Source organism: Taeniopygia guttata, chromosome 2 (genome assembly GCF_048771995.1).
Source record: "Taeniopygia guttata chromosome 2, bTaeGut7.mat, whole genome shotgun sequence".
Taxonomy (NCBI): domain Eukaryota; kingdom Metazoa; phylum Chordata; class Aves; order Passeriformes; family Estrildidae; genus Taeniopygia; species Taeniopygia guttata.
In genome coordinates this window covers 29710218-29727657 of record NC_133026.1, presented here as the reverse complement: position 1 = coordinate 29727657, position 17440 = coordinate 29710218, and the positions used below count along the sequence as shown (strand labels likewise).

Below are 17440 nucleotides of genomic sequence, written 5' to 3'. Positions count from 1 at the left end.
TGTCTTGATGCAGAGAAAGGTGAGAGAAGCATATGTTATTTTGCATGACTACACATCATAAAATCAAGTAATTTGAAGGTAGGGCAATGTGGATTTTGACTCTTTGATTGTTATATATATGTAAATAGGTCTTTATATTTCTTGCTGGCTGCTAAATATAATCTAAATGCGCAGGTATTTCTCTTTTTCTCTTTATTATTTTTTTCATTCTTAAGAGAAATGAAGTAGTCAAACCTTGTCAAAGTGTACAAAAACCCAGTAGGGAAGCCAGTTCTCCAGGAACAGTTCTCCAGTAATTACAGAGCAGATAGCAAAATATGCAACTAATTCTGGAAATTTCAGCCACTCACTCACCTAAGGGGCCATTCCAGGAGGAATCAGCAGCCCTTCAAACTGTAGACAAGACTTTGCTACAGGGGTAACAGGTGTTACTAACTTCTGATTGACCTTGGTAAATGACCTCATCATCCCGTTTTCTTTTTCAGGATTTCTTCCCTTTTTTTAAATTACATGATAGCTATCTGGTTGTACATCATAGCCTTAAGCAAGTGCTGCTTATAAATCAGAAATATAACAAATAAAAATGAAGTCTTTGTTCTGCAGTTAGTTTTTGGTAAGCAATTCAGAAGTCTTCTGCATGAAAGAAAATCATAATTTCCTTCTCCTCTTCCCCAATTTTTGTTCTAGCCACAAAAGGTTTTTAGAGTTCAAGTGGCCTCATTACTTTTACAACATCTATGTGGAGCCCAGGCAGCCAGACTCTGGAGGCTGAAAAGTTGCCATGAGACTCAGCTGGGATAGAGGGCTTCCAGAAATTTTTTGAATTAGATGTGGGGAGTGGAATTTCACCTATCAGTTCTGAAGTAGGAATAAAGCTGAAATTGAATGCCAGAAGAATACCAAGGAGACATCCAACACAACGGAGGGTGGTGTCACCATCTTTAGCCTGGGAGCCAGGCCAGCAGGCTAACCTGTGAACATTGTTGTATCCTCCATCAGTGATAGAGTTTTCCTTGGGATGAGCTGCTGATAGCCAGGTTTATGCCATAGCAGCCTGTATGTCATTTTCTGGTAAAGGGAAAGAGAAGTTGTCTGTGCAACTACAGACTGCAATGTGACCTTTAGAACAGCTATGCCAATGTCTTATTGAGTTGGTGGCTATTGTGAATAACAGGAGTCCAAATGATCAATGTGTGAAACATCAGCCTTTGGGAAACCTTGCCATAGATCCTCTGTGTGGAGAACTGAGATTCCAGCTCATGGTTCCAGCTTATTATTGGCTGCTCATCAACATGAGGAAGGTGGAACATTGCCAGTCATCTCAATAGCATTTGTATTCAGTTAACTGCAGAAAAGCTTGTCCCTTCCCCCTTGTGCTATAGCCCTGGCCTCTGCAGGAGGGACAGTCATAAGGAAAGGCTGCCTGATATCTGCAGCCTAACTTTAGGACTAGTATTAAAACTAGTATCCATCTTTGGTAAGAAATAGCTATCCAGCCATTTTTATTGAGAAATCAGCCAGTAAAGCAGTCTGTCTGATCCTGAAAGATGCATATTGACCCCACTTCCTTCCTCCTATCTATTCTTTATTCTTCTCATAGCCACTGTCATGTTGTATTTTCCAGGTACCTGTCCCAGATTACAGGTATGCTTCAGTGACTCTGGACTAGCTTACAAGACCTGGCAGTGCTGTATAAAACCAGTTCCCCCCTGGCTACTCACCAGCTCTCTGCAGCCTCTCTGATCACCAGCCAGCAGCCTCAAGACATTTGGCCACACAGCCAGGCTAAGGCAAAAGCGTGCTCCTATGTTCCTACCTGCTGAAAACTTAAAGCTGGGCTGTAGGCATCCACAGCTGTAGGAAGATTTCCTCTGTCATAATATTTAGACAACAGTGAAAGCAGCAAAATAGGGACCCATCAGACACCAGGCAGAGAGTGCCCACTCTGACAACTGCAGATCAAGGTCGCTGCTAAATGAAGCATGGTCTGTGCTTCGAACACAGTGCAGAGCCAGCCAAAGAGGCAGGAAAAGACACAGAGAGAAAACAAAGCCTTGTTGAATTAACTCAAATCAGAACAGAAAGCCTGACTGTGAGGTCTGCGTCTTTCTCATTGCTCCCTAATATACAACATCATAATGGTAGAAAGGAAATATCAGATTGAATACGTTAAGAGAAGGAGACTAAATTGTAAAATGGTCATTGCACAGCCTATTCAAAGCAAGGAGGTCATGCTTTTTACCTCCTCTAAAGTATACAGAATTCCAAGAGGTAAATTGAGCTAAGCTGGCTCAAAGCAGAGTAGAAAACAGGTTTTAGTCTCTTTTTTCCTGATTCTATGACATCATTTTCTTTCAGTGTTTTTTTCTTTTGTGTTTATTGGTTGGAAAGGGGAAATTGACAGATAAGCTGTGAAGCCTTTGTGTTTTAATTTTTCAGAGTTTCAAATACAAATAAAACCCCAGAATGTTATTTCAGGAAAGGCATTTGCTGTGAATTTCCGTAACTTAATTTTATAGTGTTGTATACTTTTGTGTGTCTGATTTTTCTATAGAAAAAAAATGAAAATAAGGGTTTGGGTCCCTGAGTTAATTCCAAGGGAAAGGGTTCAGTTTATCTGCTACATGCTCTAATGATAAATGCAAACATGAGTGGTTTTCAAAAATAATTCTCTCTACTCAATTCCATTGAAAACTCCAACTTACGATTTCTTTCATTTTGAAAGAAAAAAGGTGACTTTTGTTACTACCTATTGTTGGTTTGGACTGGACTATTATTGCTTTAGCTGGATCTTATAGGCCAATAGGACAGGAACTGAGCAGACTGAGCAGAGATGACATTTTTTCCCACTCCTTTTTCTATAGGTATGAGGTTGTCAAGACATTACAATGTTAATGACTTCACTTTCCCAACACTCTGAGTGTCTCTTTAAATTATGAAATAGGAAACTGGATTTTAAAGGTGTCACATGAATTTTTGAGCCAAATTAACACACAACATGATTTTTAAAATTACTGATAAAGGTTGTTTGGGTTAGCAAGTAGCACTGATAATCTATTCTATGTTGTTTTAAGGATGTACTAAAAATTAATATACATATTTATAAGATGAGACCATTTGGGCTACATTCTGTAAGTACTTTGGCCTGTCTGTCAGACTTGTGCCATAACTGTAGTACTTTCACTTGTTTTTTTTATTTCAAATGCATATTGCTAATACACAGTTACCAGACACCTCACTCCAAAACAGTGTAACAAATACTGACCTAATTTTACTTACAAACATTAATTGTGTGTGACAGCTGCAAAGAAAAGAGACAGTCCTGAAGAAGCTACAGTTGCTTAACTATGGCTGCTTCAGCTCTTTTTACCCCGAATCCAGTCTTCCCTCTTTAAAGTTGGAAAGAGGGCTGCATGAACATGGCAGAAGCACCTGTAAAACTGATTTCTGGCAATGAAGGAGACTGACTATAGTGATAATAGAAAGGCACTTTAAGAGTTTCCAAACTTTGATACTGTTTTTCCTGCTTTTAGATTTCTATCCAAAGCCTATATGCTCAAAGTAGCCCAGCTGGTTTTTCAGCCTAAAGAATGGTAAAGAAGGTTCAGATACCTATATGACATCAGCTGTTCTGTACTTTTGAAGTCTCTAACACAGTGTATCATTACTCAGATTGCCACCTGCATGACTCGGTGGATCTAAATGGTGGCAGGTGAGTATCAAAAGCAAAATTCACAAGCTGCAGTAGCAGCAGGTTGGGCAGCCCTTGGCATCATCAGCGTGCTCTTGGGAAATGCAATATATATGCTGCTCTTTGACCTCTGAACAAATCCAGAACAAAAAGCATCCCTCCCCAGAATCTGTTACAGTGGGGATAATGATAATAACAATTTAATGGAATTGCTAGAGTTTTGCTTTTTGCTAACATTTTAATAAAGGCTCAAAAACATTCAAATACACAAATTACTTGGAAGAAAAGCAGCATGCTAAATTTATACTTTCCATAATCTTCTGTCTTAACTAAAGGAAAAAAAAAACTATAAAGGAAGACATGGATGAAAACAGATTGTGGAAAATGTCACCAAAAGTAGACCAAATTAACACCTCGAACACAAAAACTACACCTGCTAATCCAAATTTCCCCCTGTGATCGCACTTTCTGTTTTGTCTTGCTGCACTCTGAAGCCCTGTGAAGCAGCTGTGTCCTGAAGATAAATGTCTCAGCACATCCATAGTTGGTTTAGAGTCTCCCAGTCTTTTGTTTTGTAGGTCTGTGAATTTCTATCTATGTTTGGAGGATGCGTAAACCATTCAGAAACACTCTCCAGCTGAGCTGAAAACAAAGCAGACTGTGGACACTCCTGGCTAATAAAATCCTTTAAGTTTTGAGTACTTTCTTTGAAACTATTTATTTGGACCTACCATGTCTGACTTCCCAAAGTCAAAGTTTCATGAGCCATTAAGATCTGGACTGCTGAACAACCCAACATTAGTGCTTCCTGTGTCTGCTGCACCATTCAAAGAAATAAAATATTCAAATATATTCATTCTGGTAAGTATAATTATTCATTATCTCCTTAAAATGACAAAAGAGAAGGGATGGGAATTGTCCCAAAGTTTGATGACAAATATGAGATGAAATATTTTTTAATCTAGTGACAGATATGAAAGGACAACATAGTCCAGGTGAATGAGGAGCAGGCAAAATGTCTCCTCATTTCAGATATGTTTCTACAAGTTCTTTTTCTTTTTTTAATTCATGCTGACAAGCATATACTGAACCTAGCAGATAAATATTTTACTCAGATTTTATGCTGTCACTGACATGTTTGCACAGCAAGAATCAAGTCTGCTCCTCATTTTCAGGGGCATGCCAAAGCAAGTGCCAGCCTACACAGCTCTTCTCTACAGAAGGCAGAATTCTCTCTGATGGCTATCCCTAAAGCAGAGCAAAGCTTCTACAAATTACATCAATTCTGTAGTCCAACAAGTCAAAGGCATGCAGTACAGAGGGGCAGCTTCCTATATGATAGCGACGTTTCGGTATTCAACAGTGGGAAAATGACTTTGGCTACAGGAGCTGGGAAAATGGGTTCCTCCTTTCAGAATCATTCCTGTATTAGCAGGGCTAACAGGGAACAGTCAGCACTGGCTCTGGTTCACAGGGGTTTTTACTAAGCTTGTTATTAATCATAGCTGCATTTACCAAGTCCAAAAGTGGATTTGCACTAGTTATCACTCAATGCTGAATTATTTTCTCAATCAACCAAGAAATGTGAAGGTTTGATATACCAGTTGCTAGCTACTAGGTACCATTATAAAACATGTACTAGGCTGTTATTCAGATGAGATTTTATAGCTATTTGATTTGGAAATGTAATACTGCAAGTTTAATACTAAATGTAGAAATAGGAAGCTATGGTACAGGGACTCCTCAGTTATGTAATGTTACTCTTTCCCATTTTAGTATTGTGAGATATAAACTGGTAATCTGTAGTGATTTTCTTCATATGACTAGCTAATTCAACAACAGTAGTAAAAGTAATTTTGTGAGCACTATTGGTCATTGCTGACTTGTGTTTTTCTCTTTAGAATAGCAGCACCTTCAGCTGTTAGTGTCAGGAGCTTTTCATCATCTTATTTGCTGTTCTCACTTCTCATCTTCTTTCACACACTCTTGGAAACTGAACACAAGGAGTGTTGTTCCCAAAAAACAGTGGCACAACAACAATCAGCTCTTTAGTAAGATGAAACAAAGGTAGAAGATGTAGTTACTGGCTCTGAGCTGTTAGTACAAGGCACTGCTAAACCACATCTGCTTAATCCAGAGAGCTTCCAGTAAAACAAAAAGCGGGTTCAAAAGCTGATGATGAAAAGAGAGATGAATCACAAACTTTGCTGGCAAGTTTTCCTTTATCTTGGCATGACCCAAGAAATGTCCAAATTGTGGAATAATTGGAAGCTAATTTTCTTTGAAGGAAAGAAAATAACCAGGGAAGGTGCTGTGCTGGAGAATGGAAAGAAACATCTTGCTGTCCCTAAGGCGTTACGTGCAGTCAGTGCTGCACTTTCCTTGGAGCTCTGGAGAGAGACAAACTGACCAGGCAATCATGAGCAGGGCAGTAGCCTCTGGTGTGCTGAGAGGATGGGGCCAGTGCAAAGGCTGAGTGCTCCACTGCAGTGAGCATGGGGAACACTGCAGTGATGTCAGGAATGCACTGCCCAGTCCTGTGGTACTCCAATGTCAGTTAACTGGGACACCAAGCCCTACGCAGGATTAGCATATACAGTATAAACCAGCTTTGCAAAGGCACAGATAAACATGACTATAGCTGAACTGCCTTGCAATGGTAATGCTCTTTTTTCTACTTTCAGTGATCTGCTTCCTCAGATTTGCTTTGATTCTAGCTTGACATTTGGATCTTTCAAATCACTCTTTTAGACCCTTGGTATAGGAGGGTTTTTCAAAGGATTTTGCATTTAAAGCTTTAAATCAATGGGAAACAAATGTTTGTGATGCCACCCAGACTCACATTCAAATACTTCAATATTGTGCTACAAATTCCAAAGAGCAGCTGCATTTTGTCAAAGCATTTTGAGGGGTTTTTTTTAACTGATTTTGAAGAATAAACTCTGCCATTTATTTTAAGTGCCACTTTCAACATCTATACGTTTGTTGATATTTTCCATGAAGAAATGCTTTTTTTTTTTTTTTGAGTGACTCAAACTGCCAGCTAGATATCATACAGTTGTATGCATTCCTAACATTGACATTTAAAAGTTATGTGTATGCACTTAAATGCAAATCTACATTTATGTGGGCACAGAGCTACATTAAAATGGCAGTCACAAGCAGAATAGTAGACACTTTGGCAATGTCTATGAGCCATTCTGGCATATTTATGTAATTACAGCCTAATAAGGCAAAAGACAAATTGTGTCATGATCAATATGTGTACAAATATATTTAACATGTGATTTTTTTTCTGGTTTGTATTTTCATGATACATCTTCCCCCGCCTCTTTGGAATTAGCATTTTTCCAATTCAGGATCCTAAGTAGCTCTCCATAAGCAGCAAAAATCATTCCTAAAATAGAATTTTACTTACCTTACTTACATTATATAACAGGTCCTGCAAAATTTCAAGGAACATATTTATCTGTGAATTGCTCAATAAACTCTGTCCAAACACAAAATCTTTCCTTTGATTCCTTCCATTGTACATCTGTAGCAAACATGAGGATAACAGGAGCTATGGAGGATACAATGAACCAATGTTTCAGGGAGCTCAGGGAAATGCAGTGGAAATAGGTGAAGTAAATTAAAGAAAAGGCAGCCCTTGGTGACATTTCCAATCCATTCATTCTCATTTCGGCCAGAATAGCAGGAGCTGAGTTTCTGTTTAAGAATTGTTTCTTGCCTTGTTTGGCCAGGGAGAGACCATTAGCAACTGATATCTGAGGCCCCTGAAGCTCCCTTCTTCTCACCTCAGTAACCCCTGGGAGGCTGTCATGATGCAGCTCTAGTAAACTCAGCTCTAGAAAGTACTCATGTGTAAAGATCTGACTCATTATGTGCCAATTTTCAGTTAAAATGCTTAACAAAGATAGCAATTTTCCAATATAAGTATTTCAGTCTGCAAAAGGTTGAGGGTCAACTAAACCTGTAATAAATCTAAGTAAAGTTAAATTCTGGAGCTGACATGAAAATGTGTTTCCAGTGTGCTCGGATTTTCATGTTAGCTGTTGATTTGAAGGCATGAGGGGAAACATGCTATGCAGTGAAGCATTTCAGATGTGGTTTTCTTCCTCGTTCTTTTAGACTTAGAGAGAACACGCATCTTTTTGCTGCAGAACTTAATTCCTTCCCACAATGCAGAGACTTTCAGGAACTCTTTATGAGATCAGGTTGCTGATAAAAGCATGTCAATACCACAGCCCCCAGGGCTGTGCAAGGGTGCAGTCTACTCTCGGTGTCATTCTCACCTACGCCTAACAGGTGCTGAGCAGATATGGAGAAAGTGAGTCAAGTTTTCAGGGGGACCTAGATTGTTCTTACATCAAAGTCTCAGTAATGTAGGATAAATCAAAGACTATAATAAATTAATGAAGGAGCTTAAGTCTCTGAACATGGCCTGGATGCAGATCTCAATGCAGATAATCTTCATTCATGGTTGTATTCCAGCTGCTTTTCTTACTATTAATTGTATAATAGCCATATTGGCCATAGAGTCACAGTGATCCCTGACCAGTCATAATTCTTTCCCTTGTCTTCTGAAGAAAATCTTGAAGGTTCAACCTCTCTACTCCCAAATTTTACTTGCAATACTGTTTAGCTCAGCGGTGGTTTGGTCTCCATGTTATGACCTCCAGCCAACTTTCAAAGATCACCATCAGAGAGAACCACTAGAACAACAAACTACAGAAAAAGATTGTGTAGTCCTTTTTCAGAGGGTCGACTCCCTCCTCACACCAAGAGAATTAAAGAAAAGGACATTACCACACAGTTCTGTCCACTATATTAAGAGAATAAAAGCTAGTCCTTCCCTCCTCACTGAAAATAAAATATAGCACTCTGAACAAAAATCCACTAAACAGTCAAAAAGACAAATTAAAAAAAAAAATTGGAATTTTAAGCCACATGTCTGGTGTGATAAAGCATAAGAGACTGTTTCAACATGTATCAGATATTGCTGATCTTCTGAAGAGCTGATCCTCATGGTGCAGTACAGTATTTTACTGTACTATTCCTTTATTCATCTCTCTGTCTTAACCACCCCTGCAAGAGAGGACCAGTTTTTCTTCATGAGATTGTTTATGCCAGCTACTAGTGACAGCTGGAATCTCCCGAGGGCAGTTATGATTTCTTCTTTATATCACCTATAGCAGTAAAGTATACAGGTATAATTCAGCAGAGGACTCTCAGGCCCTGATCCAGCCAGGCTTTCAATATTGAAGAAAACTTTTGACTTCTACCAAGGAAGTTAAACCAGTGCTGTATTTCAGTGAGTGAAAATTCCTCCACAAGTCTTTATCAAAAACACACTAACTTCAGCACATCAAAAATGGAAACATTCTGCCTTATCAGTTGTGCCAAGATGTTTCAAAACAGCTGTGCAATAAACTGCCACAACAACAACAACAGGAAACGAAAGCCTGCTGCCTACCCTTCACTGAATTCTTAAGACTCACTCCAACATATCTGTGATGGAGCAAACTGGTCACTCAGTCCTCTTTGCCAGATACCCCAAACACAAGCATTTTCAAATGCATACAGATTTTAGTCTATTGGCACAAGAATTGTGAGATAATCTAATGTGGGACTTCACACTGCCAGCATGAAACAAGATGTAAAAAAGCACAATGAATTGTGCCCAGATTGTAATTAAAACAGCAGCTTTGATAGTTTTTATTTTTCAGTGAAGACTGTATATTCCTTTTTTTTTTGCTATCCTGTAATGCAAGGTGCCATAGCACTGCACCTTTGATTTTCCTTCTACTTCTGTTGTCAGCAGTGCTATGCACAATAGATGGATCAGCCTAGGAGGTGATAGTAACTCCACTTAATCCAATATCTCTCAAATCAGTCCTTTAATGAACAAACACAGCAGAGACATGTCTTAGAAACCTGAAATAATTGCATAAAATATACCACAGAACCACTTTTTCTCTGTCTTTCTTTTCTTTGCTTGGGCAGAGGCTGACATGTGTGCCAAAGGCCCCTTTCTGTGCAAAAGCCCCCAGGATGGTCTGGCCACAAGCTAACAACCCGATTGCAAGGGAAAGTTTTAGATTCCTTTTTTTGACTAAATGAGAAGGCTGCACACATTTTCCACCATGGTTTGTTTATGATGTAAATGATGGCTTAAGCGTTACTCTTCACTGAAAATAGTCCAGCTGCCCATAATCTGGCATTGATTTTCAGTTCATATTTTGCAGTTTTAAAATACATTCTTGGCAGGAAAGTTAGAAATTTTACCCTCTGATATTAAAATCTGCAACTGGACTTGAGTGTGGAAACATTTTTCCACATCTTCAGTCTGCTCCATTTTAGGAAGGTCCATTTAGGTCCTGGATGCATGAGTTTGTTGCATTTGAGCCATCAGTATGTGTAAAGTGCACATGGATTCAGGAGCATTATTCTTCTAAGTCATCTCAGAACTCAGACTTCTTCTAAGTCATCACAGTAGAGCCTGTGGCTTGCTCTGACAATATGTGCCTTTGTGATTGCTCTCCCAGTTTATGAGCAGGTATCACACCATGCAGTTCGGAATTCTGTATGATTCCTTGTTTACACATCATAATTTTTTTCAATTCTTAAAATATTTAAACCTAAATTTCATGATTCAGTGCAATTTTTTTCATACTTTTGTTTAATCAATAAAATTGAAACACAAAAGCAAAAAGAAAATTACTTCTCTAATGCTGATGATGACAAAAGTTGTTAATACTCTGAATGTAAGTGTGCAATTTAGAATCCTCTGAAATACAACCATTAAGATTTGAAGTGGCAGATTTATCTCCTCACTGATGTTGAAGTTAATATGTATTTCAGACATTCAGTGTAAATTATGACTTTTTGAAGCAGTATCTTTAATTTATAGCTGTGAACAATAAAGTTCCAGGCACATGCACACCACCACACCAAATTACACTGCTGTGAGGAAAATAGACTAAAAATATATCTGGAAATCATTGTGCTATAATACTATCCTATTTCCCTCCCTCAAGACACGTGTAATGCCAGGCTGAATTGGAGTAAAATGAATTTGTTTACACAAAGTTTGTACGTAATATAGTTCAAAGATCCAGCAAGAGAGTCCTGAAAAATCTCAAAGAAGATATTATATTTCTGTTTCAAACATAATGGTGGAATGATGTGTCAGTCTTCTCATAAAATATTCTGTGTATATCTTATTGAAAATCTACAACATTGCCACACCAAAAAGTAGCTATTAAAACTGGAGCCTTTATGAGTGCTGTATGGCAGTTATGATGGAAATAATAATTAATCTCTGGCCCAATATGTGTACTATTATTAAACTTTTTTATCACCAAATAAAGTAGCTGCTAAAGGCAGCCTGCCCTGACAGCAGTGAAAGGGGAAGAGGCAAGGTTTACCCATCACTACATCATTATTTTGGATTTTTCTTGAGTCTGTAAATGAACACGTGGGTAATTTTCTGATCCAGAGTGGATTGATGCTTACTGAAATTCCTGTTAGCTCCATTAAGCTCTACATTTAGCCCTTAAGACAGAGCAAGTTCTGCCAGAAGTTGAGAACCTTGTTGGGTTTTTTCCCCTTCTCTCTTTGCGCACTCTCCAAGGCCATCTCTGCAGCAGCTGATTGAAACAGACTGAAAGTCTGATTTCAGTTTCTACTTAAGGCAATTTTTGGTTTGGTGTCTTGGTTTGGAAAGACAGGTATCTGCTAAGGAAGGCAGGAGCCTCCCCTGAAATGGAAAAAATGTAGACCCCCTCCCTCCAAATTGTTATAAATTTGAAATTAAGGGAGGGCTCTCAGGCAAAAATATGGGAGCAGGAATAATAGTTCTTAGGAAAGAAAATAAAAATATAAAATAAACAATCCAGTGAACCAAACCAACACTAACAGGGTCAGAATACAACCTGACCCCTTGTTAGTCAGGGTGTTGGCAGCAGTCCAATTGGAATTGTGGCTGCAGTCCTCCTGGAGTGGCAGGTGTGGTTCTGTTGGAGCAGTGATCTGGTAGAAAACGAGTGTATTCTTCCTCTGAAGATGCAGTGGAAGAGGCAGCTGTTCCTCTGGGAAGTCCAGTGCAGGAAAAGCTGTGCTGGTGTTCCAGAAACTCAAGATTATATCCAGGTAGAAATGCTTGGCTCCTCCGTCTAGGCGGAGCATCTCACAATAGGATGTTACAGTTCTTACCAGCCACACAGTGACATTCAATAGCCCATTATCAGCAGATGTCTCCCCTGAGAGGGGATTGGTTGTGGAAAAGATAAGGAAAACTGCCCACTTAACAGAAGACAACTGCCATGCAGATGGCAAATAGAATACATCTTGCCTTTCAATCTAGGTGATTTGGGTAGATTTCCACCAACAGAAGACTTTGTCCCACTGCCCCATTCAACAATAGTTTTGACACATTATTGCCTGCTTCAATCTCATAAAGTGCAAAAGACTTCATTCAGTAAATGTAAACAGGGTGAAGAACAAATTTCAATACCTGCTGGCAGCAAAGCAGAGCAGGGCTCAGACTCAGGTTGTCTGCTCTTAAGCACTACATGCATGTTGACTCAGCACTGGAAAGGACCTGGGGTGGGGCAGCTGGCCTGGGAGGCAATGGGCTCAGATGTGGGAAAACTCAGGAAAGCTTGACTCCTGCTCTCACAGACACTGAGGCAGCCTGGGCAGCCTGGCCATGGGGTTCTGCCCCCACACTTGGGTACTGGTGCCATAAAAAAGTTTCACCGTGCAGAAGACTGACGTTTGTGCTGGATGGGTGATTCTGACAATGCAGGCTTCTCCGCCACACACTAATGTCAAGAAATACCTTTCCCTTAAAAAGAGATGACCTCAAAAGACTGTAGTTTGCTTTTACTTCCATCATGAGATGGACTGGAAATTTAGGTTATTAAATGTTCAAGATGTAAAATAAGTTTTCAGACTGGGTTAGCCACACAATGGGAAAACAAGGATAATTTAGCATTTACAAAAAAGCTTGTCAAGTTTTGTTTGCTTCTACCAATATCAGCCAGGGAAGTTTGAGGCTTGCTTGCATGCAGAGTCTGGAGAGTAAGTAGGATTGAAAAGTTCTACATTTGGCTACTCTTTCTCACCATGCTGAAAATCAGCAAAGGATCATTCAATTCCCTTCACTTTGAAACCATTTTACTCTGTCAGGTAGATATACTATACTAGTGAAAGTACCAAGAACTACATTAAGAACCCTGTGGGATACTATATATTCCATTATATTTATGAGTGCTTTGCCATAAATACCAGATAGACTGTTGAATTCTATGCCGATTGTGTGCATTTTTTTTAACTTTTAACTCCCCCCTACTTCACTCCATTCATGTCTTGCTCCTGTTACTGTCCAAAGTTTGTCTGATAGCTTCTGTTCCATCTCTGTTTTTCTTCTCCACACTTTCTGAGCATAATTGGATTACTGCTTTTTCAAGCATTTGAGTATTTTTGCTGTACTCTTTTCTCATCATGTAATAATTCCCTAGATTTAGTTTCATTCTCATAGTTCATCAGCATTTGATTTCTTAGTTGGCATTTTTCCTTGCATCTCTCTCTGTTTATTCTCATCATCCCACTTATTCAATACTACACACTCCTCCAAGGGCTAATTCTTCATTCTGGGTTTTACTCCAATATTTTTCTCCTACATCACCACTCTATCACAGTGTATGAGACACTTGGAAGTTTTAAAGAGGTACCTTTCCTCCAAAATTACATCACATCTGTATTTAAAATGCCACAGAGTGCCATTCTAATTTAAAAAAAAAAAAAAAAAAAAAAAAAAAAAAAAAAAGGATAAAAGTTTATAAAAATTTATTTTTAATGGAAACGATACTATTTTAACTACACCAGATTCCTTGGAAAGTACAACCAGCTAGTATTTATGAAATTCTTCCAGCATGAAGAAAGCATGCCAAAACTGAAAAGTGAGGGTAGAACATGAACAAATTTGGAGATGCCCTATAATAATTACAAATGCTGAATGCTGACCTGCTTATTGGAATAGTCACTGTAAGATAGATTTGTTCTGCTTATTAGTTGGAAGAAACAGCAAAGACAGGAGAAAATAGGGACAGATAAGTCTCTTTTCTCTTGAAAAGGGAGGACAAAAGGATAAGAAAATGCCTGGGTAGCAAGGGAGGGTAAAGGTTTTAACAGCAGCAGGTTCTCAAATAAGAGAACTATCCTGGGAACAAGACTGAGGCAAAGACACCCTTCCCTTGGCTGTCTGAAGAAGACAAGGCTGGACTTCCAGCCTGGTTCTGGTCAAGACCCCACTGTTGCTAAAACTTTAGTCAAGCAGTAACCACTGTGTCAAAGCTAAGAGCATGTGTCTCACAGGACCAGAGGGTTATTTTGCAGTGACTTTTATGATTTTCAGTTGAGACAATTAAAGACCAAAATCTCATAACTTCAGTTGAATTATTCCTCTGAATATTTCAAATATTCCAAAGTTCCCTAAAGTAGTTTTAGCATTGTCTTGAAGCTTTCTTATTAGTGTAGAGTGGCCAGTCTTTCTCACATGAAATTTCCCTTAAACTCAGGCAAAGAATTTATGTCTTTATGGCAGTGTTCCCTCTCCATGGACAGAGCATTAAGACAAAACCAAAAAGAAATCTGCCTTTGGAAAAAAGACCTCTTGCAAAATTATTGCTAAAGAATAGTTAACAAAGCACAGAAAAGATATGTGAGCATACTCCAGCCAGAATTATGCATATTTTTCAGATTTATAATGCCTTCTCTGATGAACCTTAAAAATCTTGGTTCTCCATTAGTATCCAGCCTTTGAGTCAGCAATCAGGAGGGAATAATTCAGAACTGACATCACAGGCAACTTCACAGTTTAATGTCAATGGATGACAGGGAAAGGAGAGCCTTGCATCAGGTTTTCATCAAACTGTGTTTAGAACTTATCATGGGTTTCTAAACATAGGTCTGACCAACCTCACATTTGGCACCAAGTGCAGCCTTTCACAGACTGCTCTGGAAAAGATTTTAGTGACTTGATTTCTTCCTTTTCAGAGGCTGTAACCATTTTTAGGTAACTAATGAATATTTTTATCTGACCTTCTAATCTCCAAGTGTGTTACACGCCAAGAAAAATAAGATAGGGGAGAGAATGTTGCAAAATAGACTTTTTCACTGAAAATCAGAATTGCTTGCCAAATTTTACTGTAGATTAAGTTCTGCAATATGCCAGAAAGATCAGGTAGACAGGCTCAAATATGATTAATTTTCCTCATATTGCCTTTTCTCCATCAAATGGACCACTGAGGCCACTAAACTGGCATGTGTAAGCACACACTTTGCATGTGTTAACTGAAGTGTTTGTCAACAAATCACATTCCTTTTTCCATTAGCTGGTGTTTGGTCAGCCATCTTGAGCTGCTCTACAAGAATTAGTATCAGATGAATGGTTTGCTTTTGTATTTCCATGCATGCCAAACTGAATTGGGTAAAGATTCAGAGTAGAAAGGGAGTCTTGTTTACCAGATCTAGTGTACAGATTTTAGTTCATTGAATCAAAATTCCCTCGAGTATATCTTGGATCCAGAACCATTTGGAGTACTTCTAGGTTTTGGATCTATTTTTTTTTAGGATCTTACTTGTAGATTATGGCTAATGAGAGGCATTCATGCCCATGCCTGCCCCCTGGTACACTGATGTGAATGTCACTGGTGCCAGCTGAAGTTTCACCCAGATTTCAAGGAATGAAGGGTAAACTCTGCCCATTGAAATCCCTTGGCAATTTTAAGTAACAACATTAAACTGGTAGACAGCTCAGGATCAGAATAAAGGTTTGAAGCATATATGAACTGCTTTTTTATTCCACAGTACAATGGACATATTTTTTTCATAGCAGTAAGTATAATCCTATCTCCTATTTAAAGCATGCAGTTTATTATCCCATTTTTTCACTTACATTTTTCTATAAGGTCTCTTAATCCATTTCACTGAAAAGGAGATTTATCACGTGTAGCACATATCAGATTTCCTGATAGACAAATGGATTTTCTGGTTTTTTTCTTTCATTAGTGAATGCAAGACTATTTCATTTTGAAACCTTTCATAAGTGTGAACTGAATTAAGAGCTTTTTTTTTTTTTGTCTTTGACTACTGTACAAGAACCTTGTGTCTACAAGTGTACTGGAGAAAGATCAGAGAAATATTCATGTAGTGTCATGCATATGTACAAAATTTCTAATTGATTAATCACACATTATGCAAACCTGTCAAACAGCATGTTAAAATATTTCTCAGAGTTTCAAAAATGATGAATTATTATTAATCCTTCCAAGATTTGCAAAGCAGGTAAAAGATGATTGAATTAATCTTCATGATGATTATATAAAACAGGCTGTATCTCACTTTGAAAGACAAGAATAATTTTTTTTTTCAAGGACTTCTCAGTTACAATCCTCAGTTATAAACCTCCTAATATGGATTTTTAAGAGGTATCAAGAAGCTGGGGATTGTAGCCTGTTAGATAAAGAGAGCTGTATCGGTTGTCCCTATAGGAAAAGAAAGGAACAACCTTTGTCACTACCTGAGCAGGCTCTCAAAAAAACTGACAGAATTGAAGTACTGACCTAAAAAACTGACAGAATTGAGTGGGTTTTCCATCAGGCAAAGACCCTGACACAGTTCAGCTGAGAGTCTGCCCATCCAACCCCACAACTTAAGCAGGAAAACATCATTTAGGCTATCCTACACTATATTCTAGGGCTCAGAAACCTCCATATTGGTCACACCTTCCTTGCAACAGTTCCAATATTACAGCGTTTTGTTGCAAACTACTATTGTTTACCATATATCTGCATCCTCCTCCTTCTTTACACATGGTCTTAAGATAGTTGCACTGTAACTTCATTACTCAGTCACTCACGGAAAACTTTTCAGATCCATACCCTGAGAAACACCAAAACCTTCTTTTCTTTGGCCTCAAGGTGCTGCCTCTGCACTTGTGAAAGTAGGGAATGGAAACAGCAGTCTCCAGAGGAGTCTTCCTAATATAATTCTACCTCCCTTGGCAGTGTCAGCTCTTAGGTTAATAAGATAGAAGGAAAACAAAAGAAGGTGGAATAATTTATTTCAGCTCTCCTTGAAAATTTCTTGTGATTCAGGGAAGTTGTCTCAGCTACAAATCTAGAGTTCATAAATCCTCAGCCACACTTGCAAGTGATTTCTGTAATTCTGGCCACTTCAGAATGGTCAACACACAGCAGCACATCTGACAGCTTTGGTAGGAGAAAACAATCCTTCAGTCTTTTCACAAAATTATTTCAGTCAGTGAGACGAGACCTAAGTTCTGTACAGAACCACAGCAAATCTCCCGTTTGGCCACAGTTGGGAAGCATCTGCACAGGAGATCTCTAACACCAGGATGGCCTGCTGTCCCAGGGCTGCAACTCATAACAAAAATATTCACAAGGCTGAAAGGTGAAAGGCCACAGAGGCATTCTGCATATCTTAAAAAGCTCAAAATAGGGGAACTCTGAGGGAAATTAATTGGCAAGGAGTGCAAGTGGTTCTCCAGGTGTCCTCAGCAGCTCACTGAGCAAATGTCTATGTCCCAGCACAGCTAAGGATCTGTGTTTCAGATGCCTTAGGCTTCTTTCCTCCCCACAGCCCTGCTTCCAGAAACACAAGGCAATTCCCATGAGGAACTGCTCAGGAACAGCTCAAATACAACACAAGATTCAAAAG

At 38.8% G+C, this 17440-nt stretch overlaps 1 protein-coding gene and 1 long non-coding RNA gene across 8 annotated transcripts in view; one reads left to right on the top strand and one right to left on the bottom strand.

The window, feature by feature from the left end:
- The window catches only part of AGR3 (anterior gradient 3, protein disulphide isomerase family member), a 158766-nt gene that overhangs the window by 74793 nt on the left and 66533 nt on the right, over window positions 1-17440 (top strand). The gene's annotated exons all lie outside the window — the stretch shown is intronic.
- Window positions 1-17440, bottom strand: part of LOC115493678 (uncharacterized) — a 92983-nt gene that overhangs the window by 29417 nt on the left and 46126 nt on the right. The window lies entirely within an intron of this gene.